The 18,404-nt window shown below is 42.9% G+C and overlaps 1 long non-coding RNA gene across 1 annotated transcript; it reads right to left on the bottom strand.

Moving 5' to 3' along the window:
* Window positions 1–1,174: 1,174 nt before the first annotated feature.
* LOC117558428 lies at window positions 1,175–12,744 on the bottom strand. The gene is made up of 3 exons (XR_004570832.1): window positions 12,605–12,744; window positions 11,212–11,357; window positions 1,175–1,902 (listed from the first exon to the last, which is right to left on the bottom strand). It is a non-coding gene; the product is annotated as an uncharacterized LOC117558428 (long non-coding RNA).
* Between the last annotated feature and the right edge of the window lie 5,660 nt (window positions 12,745–18,404).

The following is an 18,404-nucleotide window of genomic DNA, read 5'->3' as shown; positions in this document are numbered from 1 at the left end:
TTACATTCAAATACCTTAAATAAAGTTCTGATGAGAAAAACTGTTTTTTACATATTTTTTTTATCAGATTTGTATGATCACCAACATAAATACAGAACCTAAAGTTCTACAGCTAGAATACTGTTATTTTACAGCTTTTTTCTAACATTTTCCAATCAAACAGGTTCAACAAAATGACATCACAAAATGTTCTGTAGGAAACAATTACTCTGAAAACTTATATATATATAAAAATATTTGTAGAATTATAGAACAACTAATGAATACAGCATTTCATATTTAAACATCATAATTATAAACAGTAGAAACAAAAAGTAAGTAGAATTTTTTTAAGATGACTTTGAAACATTCTCAACTGAAAATAACAAGATTTACAAAATGGCGACATATGTTCACATTGTCCATTTGAAGGAGCAGTGTGCAGGATTTAGTACGTCTAACATTGGGGATGTAGGTTCCAACCAATGGATTACTTGTTCACTCACCCTCCTATCCAAAGTCTGTAGGAGAATGTATGTTGGCTGCAAAAAACATGAGGCCCAATCATGTTTCCTCTGTCCATTCTGCGCTACTGTAGACGTGGCAGTGCAACCTAGAGGACAAACAGATCAGAATCAGAAACGGGTTTATTGCCAGGTAGGTTCACACGTATGAGGAATTGCACTAGGTGTCGTGGTGCATACATACAAATAAAAAAAAGTACACAGATAGCAAACTATATTAAGAACACTAATAAAAATATAGTAAGATAGCAATAAAATAAAGCAGTAATTTACATCGAAATAGAATACAATAAATTATAGAATATAAAATATGTGCAGTAAGCAATATTTAAACATTGCATTATTTACCATCCTGTGATCTCCATTATGTAATGCATAGAGTCTGCATTGTGGCTGAGGTAAAGTGTCAGTGGGGGGAGCGTGCCTTGTTGAGGTGGAGAGAGGTTTTGGTCCTGATGGAGAGAGGTTCTGGTCCTGATGGAGAGAGGTGTTGGTCCTGATGGAGAGAGGTGTTGGTCCTGGTGGCGAGAGGTTTTGGTCCTGATGGAGAGAGGTTTTGGTCCTGATGGAGAGAGGTTTTGGTCCTAATGGAGAGAGGTTCTGGTCCTGATGGAGAGAGGTGTTGGTCCTGATGGAGAAAGGTTCTGGTCCTGATGGAGCGCGGAGGGGAGGGGAGTGAACAGTTTGTGTCCAGGGTGGGAGGGATTACAGCCGATCACCTTCTCTGCAGAGCGGATGACACGCTGCAGCCTGCCCTTATCCTTGGCTGTGGCTGCAGCGTACCAGATGGTGATGGAGTATCCTCGGCTGTGCTTTTTTGGTGAGGGAGCAGATGTTCTGCTCCCGTTTGAGGTCTTGGGCGATGATGGTGCCCAGGAAGCGGAAAGATTCCACAGCAGTTACTGGGGAGTCACACAGAGTGATGGGGGTGGTTGGGGCTGCGTTCTTCCTAAAGTCCACAACCATCTCCACTGCCTTGAGAGCGTTGAGCTCCAGGTGGTTTTCCCCACACCAGGTCACCAGATGGTCCATCTCCCATCTGTAGGCAGACTCGTCCCCACCAGAGATGAGTCCGATGAGGGTGGTGTCGTCTGAACTTCAGTAGCTTGACAGACTGGTGACTGGAGGTGCAGCTGTTGGTGTACAGGGAGAAGAGCAGAGGGGAAAGAACGCAGCCTTGAGGGGAACCGATGCTGATGGTCCAGGAGTCAGAGAGGTGTTTCCCCAGCCTCACGTGCTGCTTCCTGTCAGACAGGAAGTCTGTGATCCACCTGCAGGTGGAGACGGGCATGTGCAGCTGGGAGAGCTTGTCCTGCAGCAGAGCCGGGATGATGGTGTTGAAGGCGGAGCTGAAGACCACAAACAGGATCCTGGCGTAGGTTCCTGCTGTGTCCAGGTGCTGGAGGAGGAAGTGAAGTGATAACTATTAGTAAACCATAATGATGGATGTTATTATCAGCAGCTGCCAATAGATCCCCTACATCTTGTATGGTGGACCTTTGAAGCAGGGTTACACAAAACACACACACACAAAATTGTAAAACAGTTATTGAGAGCATCCCAAGGGCATTGATCCTATGCTAAACCTTCCAGTACACCAACTTTCTAATACCTTAAAAACGACAACTAGCCGTTGGCACGAATGTAATGCTTCAGCTTCCTACAACTTTAAAGCTGTGTGGACGTGGCTCTATGAAGAGTCGTTCATATTTTCTCATTATTTCATAAGTTTAGAAGGGGTAACAACAGTTACCTTTTGTTAATTTTACCTCGAGCCAAACTTGTGCGACTTGTTTCTGAAATCCCTTTCTCTTAAAGTGAATACATAAAATAAAAAAACAGTGGAGCTTACCCTAAAACTAACCACTGGATAGGGTTAACCCTAACCCATATATATTTTTGTATTATTATTTTTTTAAATATATATCATATAGCACCAAATTGCAACTAATTTATATCTACGGTCACTTTTCACATTGAACATGAGCTCTTTTATTAAATAAACTAAACACTTTCATTTTAAAGGAGACCTATCATGCTATATTTAAATGATATAGTGTATGACCATACCTATAAGGTATATTTATACATTTTATTTTTCAAAATACCAAACAGATAATTTTTTGATGGGCTGAACGGTATACCGTGTCATGGCGATAACCGCGGTATGCACATGCGCGGTATTCACACCGCAGGGACGTGCGGTTTTATTCTTTTTTTTTAAAAATGCTAACGCACTTTAGCACAGAATTCAAAATAAAGATACCCTTATCACTTATCGAAACTGCACATACAATATATCCGATAAAAGCTGAGACTCCACAGATTATTTAAGTATAGTATCTAAGCGATCCGATCTCGCAACAGGGGAAGCAAACAGACATCACAACACGTACCTTTTACGGAGCTTTTACGGGAGATCGTCTCACCGTAGCTGTCAATCTGATCAAAAGACGTGTTCAATGGTATTAAAACGAGAAAGAAAAAACGCGGCTGAATCGGTTGATCCATAGGTTGATAATGTATCTGTGGCTTTGAAGCAATTGTTTATAATCCATAATTCAATTTTTATGTAAAAATCGGAGCACAAAAGTTAGCTGCTAATGGTAGCCACCGGTTTTTGGCTAAGCGTCACTCTCACTCCTTATTTGTTCATGTGTTGGTGTGTGTAGAACTTCCCCTGCATGCACAGCAAACCACCAATCACAATCATTCTTGATCAGATCACAGCAGGCTAGCAGGCACCCCGCTAGTTTGCAGACCATCAAAACACTTGTAAAAAATGAGCGATAAAAGCTTTAGGAATCCAAAGTACAACATATAATAAGTACTCTGTATCAAGATTGATGCAAAACAAGTGATATTTGAACTTTTTAGACAGATTTAGCAAAAAAAACCTCTTCTGGGGCCATTTGGGTGGATTTTCCATATTTTCCATTTTCCACCTTACTGGATTGTGACATGTGACATCTCTTTCTGACCGTCAGAGCCAATGGAATCGAGGGGAAATCACACATTCCTTATTTGGTAATGTGTGTGTGTGAGACTTCCGGATCGCCAAGACCGGAAGAAGCAGCTACCATTGCAGCTACTAGTGGCTACCATTAGCAGCTAACTTTTGCTCTGCGATATTTACATAAAAATGGAATTATGGATTATAAATTAAATCATTTTTTTATACAGAGACGTTAAAAACCTATGGATTAACCGATTCGGCCGCATTTTTTTTCTTTCTCGTTGTAATGCCATTGAACACGTCTTTTGATCAGATTGACAGCTACGGTGAGACATCTCCCCTCGAAGCTACGTAAAGGTACGTGTTGTGATGTCTGTGTTTGCTTCTCCTGTCCGAGTTCAGATCACTCAGTGATGATACTATATACCTAAATAATCTGTGGAACCTCAGCTTTAATCGGATATCTTGTAAATGCAGCTACGATAAGTAGTAATAAGGGTACTTTTATCTTGAGTTCTGTGCCAAAGTGCGTTAGCATTTTTCGCTCAGGGGTAATTTAGATGCTTCTTATGAGACTTGTGTTTTGTTTTGGTATAAAATGGTTTGTATCGTCAGTTAGCTGAGATTATTTCCGTTAATCTGGTATAACACATTAATAGGTTCTTAAATATTACGATCCCCTGAGACACTGTCGTGAAAAAAAAAAGTAAAGTACCCGCCGGGACTTTGGGGTTTAACAGGTTAAAAAAAACGCGATATATACCGCAGGGGGGGGGGGGGGAAACCGCGATGTCAGTTTTTTTCAATACCGTGCAGCCCTAATGTTTATTGAACTTCGGTTTAACACATGTATGGCTCTGCCGCTCAGCGCTGCTGCTTGCTTCAGTCTGTGTCCTTTCGCACCTGCCTGTAATCTGAGAAGGTCCCGCCTCTCTGGCTGGCTCCCGCCCGGAAAATCTTCAGTAATAGCCTATCAGATAGCGCTGTGGGCGGGACATTGCTCGTGTACACAGAGTGGTGACTGCAGCCAGAGAAACGGCCGCATCAGAGCCAAAGTTTTATTGGCAATTTGATTTAAAAAAAGGCCGATACCGATAATCGGTCAAATGCGGAATATCGGCCCCGATAATCGACCCCTAGAATATATCAGCAGTAAACCTAGGGGAAACACTGACATTCAATATTATGTTAGAGACAAGTTAGTTATTACTGTTGGAGATTAAAAGGGATATCTGATCCGCTTTTCAAATCTCCGCGCGTTCCTATGAAGCTGGTTATAACACAGGAAGGAATCCATATCTACAAAGTAACCGTTAACAATAATCTACTTTAATGGCAATATGACAATGCAATACAATCATTACAATACAACATGATATATTACAGTTATATTGTAATGCTTAAGGAGTAATGCCGGCTTACTCCTGCCCTGGTTCGCGTGCTGCGGACATCCTTTCGCTCGAGGCAGCATGTGAAGAGAGACCGAACGCCAGGGATCCACCGGATATATACCAGAGTAAGAAGGAGGGGTTTGGTGTTAGGTCAGCTGGTCATCTTTTCAGGTCATCTCATTGGGAGACGCAACGCTGGCCAGCAGGAAACCAAACAGGCTCACCTTACAACCAAAAGTCTCAAGGCCTGTATACCTACACCTCCCCCACAGAGCAATAAAACCCTGTTTACTCCAACCAGCCCAGAATGTTTATAGCCATTTGTAGTCCTTACATTTATGAAAGGATAAAACAGAGAAATCAATATAAAACACAAACACAGGTATTGTTTGAACAGTATTCACTTAACTGCTACTATTGATAACCACCAGAGAAACCCAAGGGACCTCTCTTAATATCACAACCACTGTAGCTCGTTCTAAGTTGAATGCAAATCAGGACATGCTCTCACCTTCCCCCATCTTCCTTTGTCCTCAAAAACACATGTCAACAGGCCCCAAATGCAGCTCACAGTTTTACCCAAATTATTCTCATTTTAAGCTTATCCATAGTTTGCTAACATGAATAAATACAAATATAACTCTACAAATCCCCCTTTTTATCTCCTTCTCCAGAGATAAACTTAGACAAGGCATTTTGAAATATACCCACGGTCATTCTTTTCTACTGTGTCCGTAAATCCATCCGAAGCTGGTATTTAGAGTACTTGAAACCTTCATGGAGACAGAACACCACTTTCCATGGCAGTGAAGGAACCATGAGGGGGTAGCTGAGTGCTAGAATCATCAGCCCCCCCCCCCCTCGGAGGAATAGCCCACAAGGACAGCTAATAGGGAGGGGGAGATGCAGCTTTCCCTTCACGGGTAGAACTGATCAGAGCGAAGTAGACTCCTATGCTGCCTCGACAAGTCCCCTGTGCCGTCCTGGCTTGCCGTGTCTTTGTCCCCCCAATCCGCTGACAGCAGCTTCTGGGCTGCCTGCTAGAGAGATGTCTTCCTCCTCCTCGTCCTCCGGCCCGCTGATGGCGGCTTCCGGGTCGATGCTGTAGAGATGTCTCCAGGGTCCTGCTCCTCCAGTCCGCTGCTTCCGAGTAGTCCACGTCTGCCAGGGCCACGTCCGTCCTGATGTCGTCCCCTGGTCCTAGTAGGTGGTTTCCCCGCCGCACACTGGCTCCCGTGGTACGAGCTGTCCCCCTTTTCTCCCAGGCAGACGGCATAAGAGGTCCTCTGGGTCACTCGGTCGGGGTCGGAGAGCCTGGGGTTGAGCCACTTTGTCCTGATGACTTTCAGCCAGACGAACTCTGCTGTCGGCCTCGTGCTTCTCGGGTCCCCCTTTTGGCGCCAGCGACCTGTGTGGAGAAATCTGATACAACTCCCTCAAGCCTACGCTCAGCTGTTTTGACCCACTTGGAGCCTGTTGGTGGGGTGTCTTGAAACAACAGCCGTCTGTGAACAGGTTTTCCAAATTAATTGTAGACCTCCTATCTGCCAGTGCAGCTTCAGAATCTTAATACTTGGATTGTGCCAACTAAATAAGAACCTCAACATATTTAGGTAAACTAAATAACATATTTCAATAGCTCTGAATTTCTGACAAGCATCCGTGTTTATTTTTAAATGAAATCCTATTTAAAATTCAAATATAATATGAACTGCTAATGTTTCTGGTAAAGAAACACACTAGTGTTATGGATTCAAAAACAACCAAAATCACGATACTAACAAAGTGAATGACTTCCTGGTGATACTGCTCTTACCTGTCAGTGCTTAGATATTATCACGCTGAAAAAATGAATACAGAATTCCAACAAACTGTCATCAAATGTCTTTCTATTATAAATTTAGATGAAATGTATATCCCCATAATGACCTAAACAATAAAGTCTATGGCTTTTACTCCTTTACCAGGCTAGTTACATGATGTTGTCTAAATTAAATTCTGTCTCAATACACTACTATGTTTTAGCTTTAACTGTAATATGTTCTTTCTACATTTCAAACCTCAGTTACTCTAATGTCTGTTAAAATATTAAAAAATTGTTTCATTATCACAGGTCAACTTCTTCGGTTTCACAGTAGCCCCTTGGCCACTGCTTCTTTGTTACCTGCTATAATTCAAATCAATATTTAGAAACATCTCAACATTCATCAAACAGTATCTTATCCCCCGATATGGAGCAGGTTAATTACATTCAATGCTCAGTTTGAACATCTGGGTTGGGGCGGAAGGTTTCCGTCAATCCTTAAAAGAAAAATTTAAATTGTGAATTTTACAGCCATGTTAACATTTATACATTATACTCACTCCCCCCTTTTACACATGAAATAATGTGTAACAAAACCCTGTAATAGGAGGGGAACAAAAACTGTCAGGTAATTGGTTAGGGACATAACGAACATTATTTTCAATTTGACATCATTATCATTATTTCCACAGCGAACACTTCAGTGAAAATAAGTGTTCCTCTCCGTCCTTCAGGCCTAAAAGAAACAGAATCTTCAGATTTTAGTTTGACATTTGCAAACCGCCAACTCATGTGAGAGGAAAATATCACATGTGCGGTTTCCCCTTTTTGTGGAATTTTTAGGAAACCTCTCGTTTCCCTTGGAGCTCCAAAATAATATGTTAGTCCAAAAACATGCTTGGTTAGTTATTGTTTTAGAATCATGCAGTTACACTGATCACATGCCGGCATTCATTCACTCACACTGTCTGGTTGTCATGTCAAGTTTGGTCAGGTTCACCCCAGAGTCAGTCATCCACAGTGCCTTGTCAAGTTACACTGTCGGTCAGGGTCAAAGGTCAGTTGGTCTCCGTCTTTTTTGGCCATGTGTCGTGCTCTGCAGAGACTTTGACATTTCAGCATAGGCCAGTATCCTTTGTCTACAAAAATATGTCACGATTTCAACTATGATTTTCAAGATGATTCTCACTTGTCATTGGGACTTCTGCCTCCCACTTTTCCTGAAACTTGGTACAAAACTCACTTCCTTCGAGTACCACTACTACTGCGCTCCATTTACACCTAATTAGTATTAAAATGTCTAATGATCTATTTCAGAAACTTGTGTACATAACTATTATCTTGAGTCAAGACATTACTAGGATCTGTGTCGCTCTGCATTTCATAGGTCATTATAATTCTGGTCTACTTAAAAAACAATGTTAAACTCTTTTAGCAGTGTGTGGAACCTTGGGTGTCCGAACATGCAACAATTACTCCCTCCTTTATCAAGGATTTAAAACCGAAGTCTGGTAATAACTATGCCACAATGGTGAAATCAACACTTTAGATTGGAATTTAATATGTGGCTTGGCACCAGCCATTAATACAAACAAAGATTTGTCCTATAGAGTGGTTCCTAAAACTATCCTTATAATGGTGATCAATATTGTAACCAATGAGATCGCTACTTCATTCACACGTGAATAAAAATCTCTTAAAGAATGATTTGTTAACCTGATGAAAATATTGAAGAATAAAGTTCTACTCTGTCAGTGTGTTTTAGGATGATTCTCATTTCACCTTAATATTTTCCTCTTTACTGCTATTTTCAATTGACCAATTGATTAACAAATCCTTCTGTCTTTACGTATTTATGAAGTTAATTCAAGTTATTTAAATGTGCGTTTTGTGAATAAGTGTGTATGTGTAACTCACTCATTCCCGTTCTCCTTTTCTCCTCCCCTGGTTTTCTCAAGCCGTGACCCCGGCCTCCTCACTTCTAATCGACCATGCCAACTCCTCTGATTCTGTCTTCTCTTCAGTCCATCAGCTGTTGAATCCATCCGCTGTAACTTTTTTAGGCAGCCATTGGCCCAGTTACATCTGCAGCCCCATCATGCCACTGTTGTTGCACTCCTCCTTTACAGTCTCTCTGCTGTTTTTATGGAGGGCGGATTCTGCTCTCATGTCCTGTTTGAGGGGCTGATGAGAGTATCTCTCTGTATGTCAGCATGCTGGTTTGGTTCTGGATGCCACAGGTGGAGATAGTTCTGGCTGCAGTCTTGATGTAGTCTTGTTGTTGTTGTTGGTTCAGCTCTGGTTCTCTGTCTGTACGATGGAGAAGGAGGAGTCTCCTGTTGGGTTAGGTCTTTTGTCTGCTTGGAGGGTCGGGATCAAAGCCTTTCTAACTCAGAGGGGGAGTCCAGGTCCCGGTACACATTACCTATAAGAAGTCTAGCCCACTGATGTTAAATAAATCCAACCCTTTCCACTCTGTGTCTTTCTAATCATACTATCTGTCTTAGTTGTTAAATGCCATCTAAACAACATAATTAATGTCTACTTATGATATTACAAAAACTCACTCCAAAAATGGTTTCATCCATTGTTACATATTTACCCAACACAACTCCGAAATACTTACATGTTTCCAGCATCACATATTTCACACACTATGAAAGAACATCTCCATATGTTCTCTCATTTTAAATCCCACTGTTACTTCGAACAATAGTAAACCTGCAGAGCACACCAATCGGATCACAGTAATGAAATTTGAATCAAGTGTAGGCCTATGTCTTCTTTCTGAACATTTATTTATATTGTCTAAATTCCTTGTCTATGATGTGCAAACAGTTCGAGTGTAAAATGTGTTTTGCACAATGTATTTACACTCTACAGATTCTTGAGTTTACTCATCTCCTGGTGCTGTCGTTGTAAAAAATGTTCAATCCCTTATTGTTTTGTACCAGTTTTCCAAAATCAGTTCTAATTAATATACTGGGAACGTGCTTCCCGTCTTCAATACCGGCCAGCAATGTAATGATTAAACTCTAAGCTCGCAGAAGTTTCAAGGGTGTGATACCCCCTTTCAGCCACTAGATGGCAGCAGCAGAAGTTTCAAGGGTGTGATACCCCCTTTCAGCCACTAGATGGCAGCAGCAGAAGTTTCAAGGGTGTGATACCCCCTTTCAGCCACTAGATGGCAGCAGCAGAAGTTTCCAGACAAAGGGAAACGCTCTCCCTCGATTTAATATAGAACAGACCTGTGGCTTTAAGCTTTTAGCATTGGTCTGTTATTTAAACCCCAGTTTTTAAACGGCGACTCGATCTGATATATCGAGTTTCCAGGTTTTGTCGTGCAGGAATCAAACCTCGCATCCAAACAAACTGCCCCGTCTCCACGCCACTCAGGAATAAACTACCTGTAGATCCACGCCAAACTGCTCTATTTTACGTCACGCAGGACTTTCGTCTACCTGTCGATCAACGTTTACGTTTTGTATATAACTTTCCTAACATAGTAAAATATGCATTGTATATTCCATTTAAACTATAAAAACACTGAAACGCCTACAGACAATCCTAAAGTTTTAGCGTATCCAATTACAGACAGGCGATTTTCATCGTCTGCTTACCTTATTTGCAAAGTTGCAGAGTCCTGCTGATTGTCTGAGATGTTTGAAAGCGTCTGAATTCTTCCTCAGCTTCGTTATATCTAGACGTCGGGTCACCATTTTGTTGGAGATTAAAAGGGATATCTGATCCGCTTTTCAAATCTCCGCGCGTTCCTATGAAGCTGGTTATAACACAGGAAGGAATCCATATCTACAAAGTAACCGTTAACAATAATCTACTTTAATGGCAATATGACAATGCAATACAATCATTACAATACAACATGATATATTACAGTTATATTGTAATGCTTAAGGAGTAATGCCGGCTTACTCCTGCCCTGGTTCGCGTGCTGCGGACATCCTTTCGCTCGAGGCAGCATGTGAAGAGAGACCGAACGCCAGGGATCCACCGGATATATACCAGAGTAAGAAGGAGGGGTTTGGTGTTAGGTCAGCTGGTCATCTTTTCAGGTCATCTCATTGGGAGACGCAACGCTGGCCAGCAGGAAACCAAACAGGCTCACCTTACAACCAAAAGTCTCAAGGCCTGTATACCTACACCTCCCCCACAGAGCAATAAAACCCTGTTTACTCCAACCAGCCCAGAATGTTTATAGCCATTTGTAGTCCTTACATTTATGAAAGGATAAAACAGAGAAATCAATATAAAACACAAACACAGGTATTGTTTGAACAGTATTCACTTAACTGCTACTATTGATAACCACCAGAGAAACCCAAGGGACCTCTCTTAATATCACAACCACTGTAGCTCGTTCTAAGTTGAATGCAAATCAGGACATGCTCTCACCTTCCCCCATCTCCCTTTGTCCTCAAAAACACATGTCAACAGGCCCCAAATGCAGCTCACAGTTTTACCCAAATTATTCTCATTTTAAGCTTATCCATAGTTTGCTAACATGAATAAATACAAATATAACTCTACATTACTCACATATCAAAGTCTTTTCATCTGCAAGATGGACGAATAGCTGGGTGCTGCCTGGAGAGACTGATGAGGAGTCACCGGCTGGCTTCTGCAGCTTTCCACACAAAGCCATCACATGTTCTGTTCCATAGTCTTCACTGTCCACTGGTGCTCTGTCAAAAGAGTGAACATCACAGCTGTCATGGTCATTGTAAATATCTTTGCAATAAATTACCTCCTCAATTAACCTGTTTTGATCAACACCAATTCTAATTTTCATTTTAACTTTCTTGTAAAAATCATGTTTGTATCACTACACTTCTAAGGCACAACATGGGTAAAAAATTATTCGTATTATTTCCTATGTTATTCCTAGTGTTTCTTTAAATACATTGTTTTTGATTACCACAAATCATTATTTTAATTCTCCAGTTCTAATTGATTAACTAAAATAGTTTATGCCAAGTGTGATACAAATGCAAAAAAATAAAGATACTTTAATGATAATTTTGTTAAAAATAATAATTTTAGCAGAGATTTGGACCAAGCATGTATGATGTAGTAATACAACAACTATTTTAGTTCACACAGTGTGAGATTAGCTAGTCATGTTAGCTTGTAATATATAGAGCAGAGCTAACTAGCAAGTTAGCCAAACGTTAGTGGTTAGCAGTTTATGCTATGATAGCTGTTGGCTACTGAACATTAACAAACTGGATTCCGCAGTAAAAAAGCTGTGAAACTTTACAATAAGATTGGCGACAACACTGTGACACCCTGCTGCACGTTTATGTGTAATCGTCCCGCGTTGGAGACGAGAGGATGGCGGCAGCACTGCAATAAGCTGTAAACTAACGTTAGCAGCCACCTTGTTAACCTGTATAGCCCGATTGTCCCGCCGGTGGGACATCTTGCAAGAAACAGCATCTCAGGACTTCTTAAAATGTACTAACAACCTATTAATGATGCTTACCTACTTAACGGGAAGAAACTCAGCTAACTGACGATATTAACCATTTTTAACTAAACGAAACACAAGTCTAACAGCTAACGGGGCTAACGCTACTTTAGCACATAACTGGCAAAAGCGATCTTTTTTACTTCATGCTATCTGCACAAACGTATCATATGAAAGCTGAGATTCCACAGATTCCCTTAAAATATATGTCTCATCACTCAAAACTTACTGAACTAGAAGAAGAAACGTAACCTTAAATACACAATTAAACATTCACAAACTAAGGATTATCTAAATACATGTTTAACTCCATTACAGTTGCAGGACCTTAAAATATATGTCTCATCACTCAAAACTTACTGAACTAGAAGAAGAAACGTAACCTTAAATACACAATTAAACATTCACAAACTAAGGATTATCTAAATACATGTTTAACTCCATTACAGTTGCAGGACTCACCAGATCTCAAGTCTTCTGTTCTCTGTTGACGTCCCGATGCTCATATTTAACGTGTAGATGTAAAACTATCCCGATATTAGTCCATAAACTCGTGAGCAGACATACAGACAGCTCTATAGCTCCGCAGGAGAGCCGCTCAAACTGACGTGGAAGTTTCAAATTGGATTGAAAGGCGCGGACAGTGCTCATTGGCAGGTTTTTTCGATGACGTTTATATCAACCAATCAGGAGTGTTGTGGACTCATTCCAATCCTGCTTGTCTTGTCTGCCGTTGTATGGCTGGATTCCATTTTAAGTGCCGTAGCTTTTTACATACATTTTACGTTTTTTTTATTTGACACTTTTTTTTTACAGTTAACTATTTTAGTATACTATGAAAACTACTTTATTTACACAAAATCATTTTGGGGTATTTCTGCAATATATTACATTTTTTGTGAAGATGTATACATTTATTTAACATTTTAGAGATGTTTTATAATAAGATTTCTTTTTATTCTACAACAGTACAGAATACAGTTATTTAATTTTTTTTTACATTTTGTTACATTCAATTTAAGGTTTTACTGCAAAAAAAAAAAGAAAGTTGCCTTCATTTTACATGCAGTACAATTATGTGTATTTTATGTGTTTTTACATAGAATTCAATGTAATTTAACATTCAAGACAATTAAACAATGGAATTATCCTGTAAAAAAACGATAATTTCTCATCAAACCAATTTACAGAATAAAACCTTTATTTATTTTAAATAAAAGTAATTTACTGTATTTTTATGGTATTTACACGTAATATAGAAAAACAGTACATTTCTGTGAAAAAACATTTTTTTTTTACAGTGCAGTTCAGGCAACAGGTATGCACAGAGAGAAAGGGGTGTGCATTTCACTCACCCTATTTGAAGAGGAAGGCCATTCTCCTGTCTTTCATGGTAGCGAAGTGGTCAATAACAATGTCATAGAACTTCCCAGCGGCCTTTAGGTCCTCCACAACAACAGAGTCAATGGATATTGTGGCTAGGTTGACAAGTCTGTCCTGTCCACACGTGTTCCTCAGATACGTTTTGATCCTTTTTAGACAGGAAAAGGAGCGCTCTGCTGATGTGCTGGTGGCTGGTATCGTGAGCATGAGCTGGAGCAGCTTGTAGACCTCGGAGAGTGTGCCCTGTAGGTCATCCTCAATAAGAAGCTGTATCAGCTCTCCTGGTGGCTTGTGAAACAACCTGTTGTTGTACAGCGTGTGCAGCTCATTCCTTAACTTCTGCTCATCAAAGAATGGATACGTGTTGATCAGCTGAGCCAGCTCACTGCTGGGAAATGCATCAGGGTTGCAGAACGATGTGAATGATGTGTGTTCCAGTATCCGAAAAAAGTGCAGGTGCTCCATATCTGCAAATCTTTGGGTCATGTGCAACACTATGCCGTCAACAATCTGGAAGTAAAGACGCCGGAAAGACACAACCGTTTCCTCGTCTCCTTCTTGGTGCTGGTTAAACCCTTGCTCCAGGTCGTCCCAGCCGCGGCGACGTCATTTACGTCGGGGAACAGGATCGCCGACTGCTTTGACCGTGTCATCGTAAATGCAACTGAATGTCTCATCTGTTCTTGTGGCTTTGAGAGCGCTGAGAGTGCTCATGATCCGATCCTGGCATTTTTTGATGGCCGCCGTCTTGCTTTGCAGAACCTGGAAGAGTGGTTCTGTGAGGCCGAAAATGGACTGAAAGACCCCGAGCAGGAAGGTGAAGTCAAAATCCTCAAGTTTTTGCTTCAAGAAAGCACTCTGTGCAATGGTCTCTTTGTCCCATCCCGGCTCTGTCATTATCCTGTCAAAAGCGATACAGAGCGACCCGCGTCCTTCATGGATGGCGTGTACTGCGCGGCTTTTAAAATTCCACCTCACAGCAGAACCCCCTGGTACACGCACAGCTCGATCAACTTCAGACAGTAGTGCTGATCTCTTACATGAACGTGAGAAAAAATTGTGGAAGGCATCGAGATTGGCAAAAAACTGTTTGGCTGCTTGGATGTTGTTTGTGCCTTGTGCTAAAACCAAATTTAATTTGTGAGCATAGCAGTGGATGAATAGCGCATTGGGGCAGTGTGCTTTCACTAAAGCCTGAAGGCCACCGTGCTGTCCACTCATGCAGCTTGCTCCGTCATAAGTCTGACAAATCAGTTTGTTTGTTGGGCTGTAGTTCCCGATGGCTCTCATGACAACTGATGTTACAGCTTTTGCATCTCTTTCTAAGCTGACATCAAAAAAGCCGAGGAAACGTTCACACACACTGCCTTTTTCATTCACATATCTGATTATGATAGTGAGTTGGCACTTATTGGAGATCAATCAATCAATCAATCAATGTTTATTTATATAGCCCAATATCACAAATGTTACATTTGTCTCAGTGGACTTTACAGTTTGTACAAAATATCAGTATGACAATACGACACCCTCTGTCCTTAGACCCTCACATCGTACAAGGAAAAACTTCCGAAGAAAACCCACAGTTTAAAGGGAAAAATGGGAGAAACCTCAGGGAGAGCAACAGAGGAGGGATCCCTCTCCCAGGACGGACAGACGTGCAATAGATGCCGTGTGTAAATTGAAAAGATAATACATTTGCAACATAGGTAGTCCAAATGTTTGGAAATGCATGTGTGTATAATAGGAAGATGAATCCACGAGGATATCCATCCAGGATCTATGATCCAGGACCACAGCCACGACTCAAGATCCAGGACAGAGGAGCGCAGGATCATCCATGACTCCGGATCCCGGCGTATATAGCCACCAAAAAGAAAGACATTTGGGGAAGCTGGGTTAATCGGAACATGAGAGTACACAGGTATAGACAGAGAGAAGGAAGAAGTAAGATGTCCCCCGACAAACTAAGCCTATATCAGCAAAACTAGGGGCTGAATCTAATCAGCCCTAACTATAAGCTTTATCAAAAAGGAAGGTCTTAAGCGCACTCTTAAAAACGGATAGGGTGTCGCCCGAACACAAACTGGAAGCTGATTCCACAAATGTCTGATGTGTCATCCACTTGTACAGCAATGAAAGGAGAAAGGTGTATTTCTTTATCAGTCTCATCCTGGATACAACGAGCTATGCTCTCAATTATGTCATTTTGTATGGTGTTTGACATACCGCTGAAGACTGTTGACGATCCCAAGTGCTCCGCGAGTGCAGTGTCAAACTCTGCAAATGCACGTACCAGCTCTACAAAATTGCCCCTGTTAGAGCTGCCAGCGGCCTCATTGTGTCCCCTGAATGCTTGCTCTTGATGTGCAAGGTACAGGGCAGCAATGATGAGTTTCCTCAGAATATCCCGGTTCTTTTTTACTTGTTCGTTGTGCTTCTTTGTGCTAATGGTTCTTGCTACATCCAGAGCCTCGTCAATCCTGACGCGTCCAAAAAGCTTTAATTTCACAGCACAATCTATATGATTTTTAGATTTACCGTGCCTCTCAATTGTCCGTGACAGGTTGGCAAGGTCGATGAACCCTTGTCAAAAAGAAGACATGGCCAGCAAAATAGACGCTGAAGTTTAGCGCTTCCAGTTAGCCACTCCGTGCGGACATAATTGTCCTCATTGAACGTCCGATTAGATCCCTTATTCCTCTGTGTACACAGCTCGAGTGTGGGCGTTGTCCTGCCATCTGCTTTAATTTTTAGTTGCTGCTGTAGCGGAAGTTTAGTGAAGTTATGCTTAATTAAGTACGCCAAATCTCCTCCCTCCATAATGCTTCATTTGCTTGATAATTTTTAACGGCGGTGATGACAGTTACAGTATTAAAATTGATGTTGATGTGATTGGATGGCAGTGTCCAATCAAATCGCCAGCCGCCCCTGAAGGGAAGCTAGAGGCGGCTGGCTTCCTGGCCCTGACCAATCACAGGTTGGCAGGGGCATCACGTGGGCCTCATCTGATTGGTTAATCCCTCAATTTTTTTTCACCAAGGGAAGCTAGATTCTGCTGGCCTCCTCTCGCAACAGTGAATGCAATCTACTGTTTCACCATGACATCTAGAGGGGCGCTGTTTCACTCTTTGTAAAATACTCAATGAGAATGGGGGAGAGACGGAGAGACGGTCCGGCAGGAACACACAGGAAAGTAGAATTACAGAAACAAAACAAAGTGTTTTTATTTATTTATTTAAATTATAACTACAATCCGAAAAAACAGGGGAAGCCTGGCTTCCCTTGGCCTCCGGGAGAAAACGCCACTGCTTGAGAGGGGACTCGAGAAGAGACTCGAGAGGGGACCTGAGAGGGAACTCGAGAGGAGACTTGAGAGGGAACTTGAGAGGAGACTCGAGAAGAGACTCGAGATGGGACCTGAGAGGGGACTTGAGAGGGAACTTGAGAGGGAACTCGAGAGGAGACTAGAGAGGAAACTTGAGAGGGGACTCGGGTAGGATCTTGAGAGGAGACTTGAGAGGGGACTTGAGAGGGAACTTGAGAAAGGACTCGAGAAGAGACTTGAGATGGGACCTGAGAGGGGACTTGAGAGGGAACTTGAGAGGGAACTCGAGAGGAGACTAGAGAGGGGACTTGAGAGGTGACTTGAGAGGGAACTCGAGAGGAGACTTGAGAGGAGACTCGAGAGGTGACTTGAGAGGGGACTCGAGAGGTGACCCGAGAGGGAACTCGAGAGGTGACCCGAGAGGGAACTCGAGAGGTGACCCGAGAGGGAACTCGAGAGGAGACTCGAGAGGGGACTTGAGAGGTGACTTGAGAGGTGACTCGAGAGGTAGCTCGAGAGGAGACTCGAGAGGTAGCTCGAGAGGAGACTTGAGAGGGAACTGGAGAGGAGACTTGAGAGGGGACTTGAGAAGCAACTTGAGAAGGAAGTCGAGAGGGGACTTGAGAGGGGACTTGTGTCGGTCGGTACGCCGACAGGACACGGGGAGCTGGCGTCGGCTGGAGAGCCAGCAGGAGACGAGGTGCTGGAGTCGGCCGGTACGCCGACAAGACTCGGGGAGCTGGCGTCGGCTGGGGAGCCAGCAGGAGACGAGGTGCTGGAGTCGGCCGGTACGCCGACAGAACTCGGGGAACTGGCGTCGGCTGGGGAGCCAGCCCTGTAGCCGAAACTGGAGTCGGGCCCATGGCTTCTGGGGCCGGTACTGAAGCCGGAACCATGGCTGCTGGGGCCGGAACTGAGGCCGGAACCATGGCTGCTGGGGCCGGAACTGAGGCCGGAACCATGGCTGTGTCGGCCGGTTCTGTTGCCGGAATCATGGCTTCTGGGGCCTGTACTGGAGCCCGAACCATGGCTGCTGGGGCCGGGACTGGGGCTGGAACCATGGCTCTTGGGGCTCGGGCTGCTAGCTTGGCCTTGCGACTCCTTCTCTTAGCAGCCGCCTGAATACTCCGTGGACCTCCATAAGCCAGACGAGTTCCAGAATACGACTCCTGGACAGGAACAGGAACTGGGGCAGAAGCATGGGTTGACTTCAGACGGAACCCACCGAGGCGTATGGTACCAGGTTGGGAATTGGGAGACAGGGAGCTAGCATGCCTGGGGCTAGCAGGCCGGGAATCACACACCGGGAGGATCTTTGAAATCCAGCCAGGTAAGAACTTCACCAAACCTGGTTTCTCTCTAGCCATCTGGCGCGCCTCCGACAACACAGCCTCTCGCTGCTGAACTCCGGGTGCTCTCTTCCATCGATCCGAGCAGTTAGCCAAAAAAAAGGAAAAATTCAATAATTCCAGCTCGAACGGATCTGCTGGGCCCATTTCTTGGTTGGTGCTTTCTGATACGCAGAGTGAAGCAGGTAGGACCCAAACGCAG

Source organism: Gymnodraco acuticeps, unplaced genomic scaffold (assembly GCF_902827175.1).
Source record: "Gymnodraco acuticeps unplaced genomic scaffold, fGymAcu1.1, whole genome shotgun sequence".
NCBI lineage: Eukaryota > Metazoa > Chordata > Actinopteri > Perciformes > Bathydraconidae > Gymnodraco > Gymnodraco acuticeps.
Note: the sequence above shows the minus strand (reverse complement) of the source record. Positions and strands in the feature narration are given on the sequence as shown.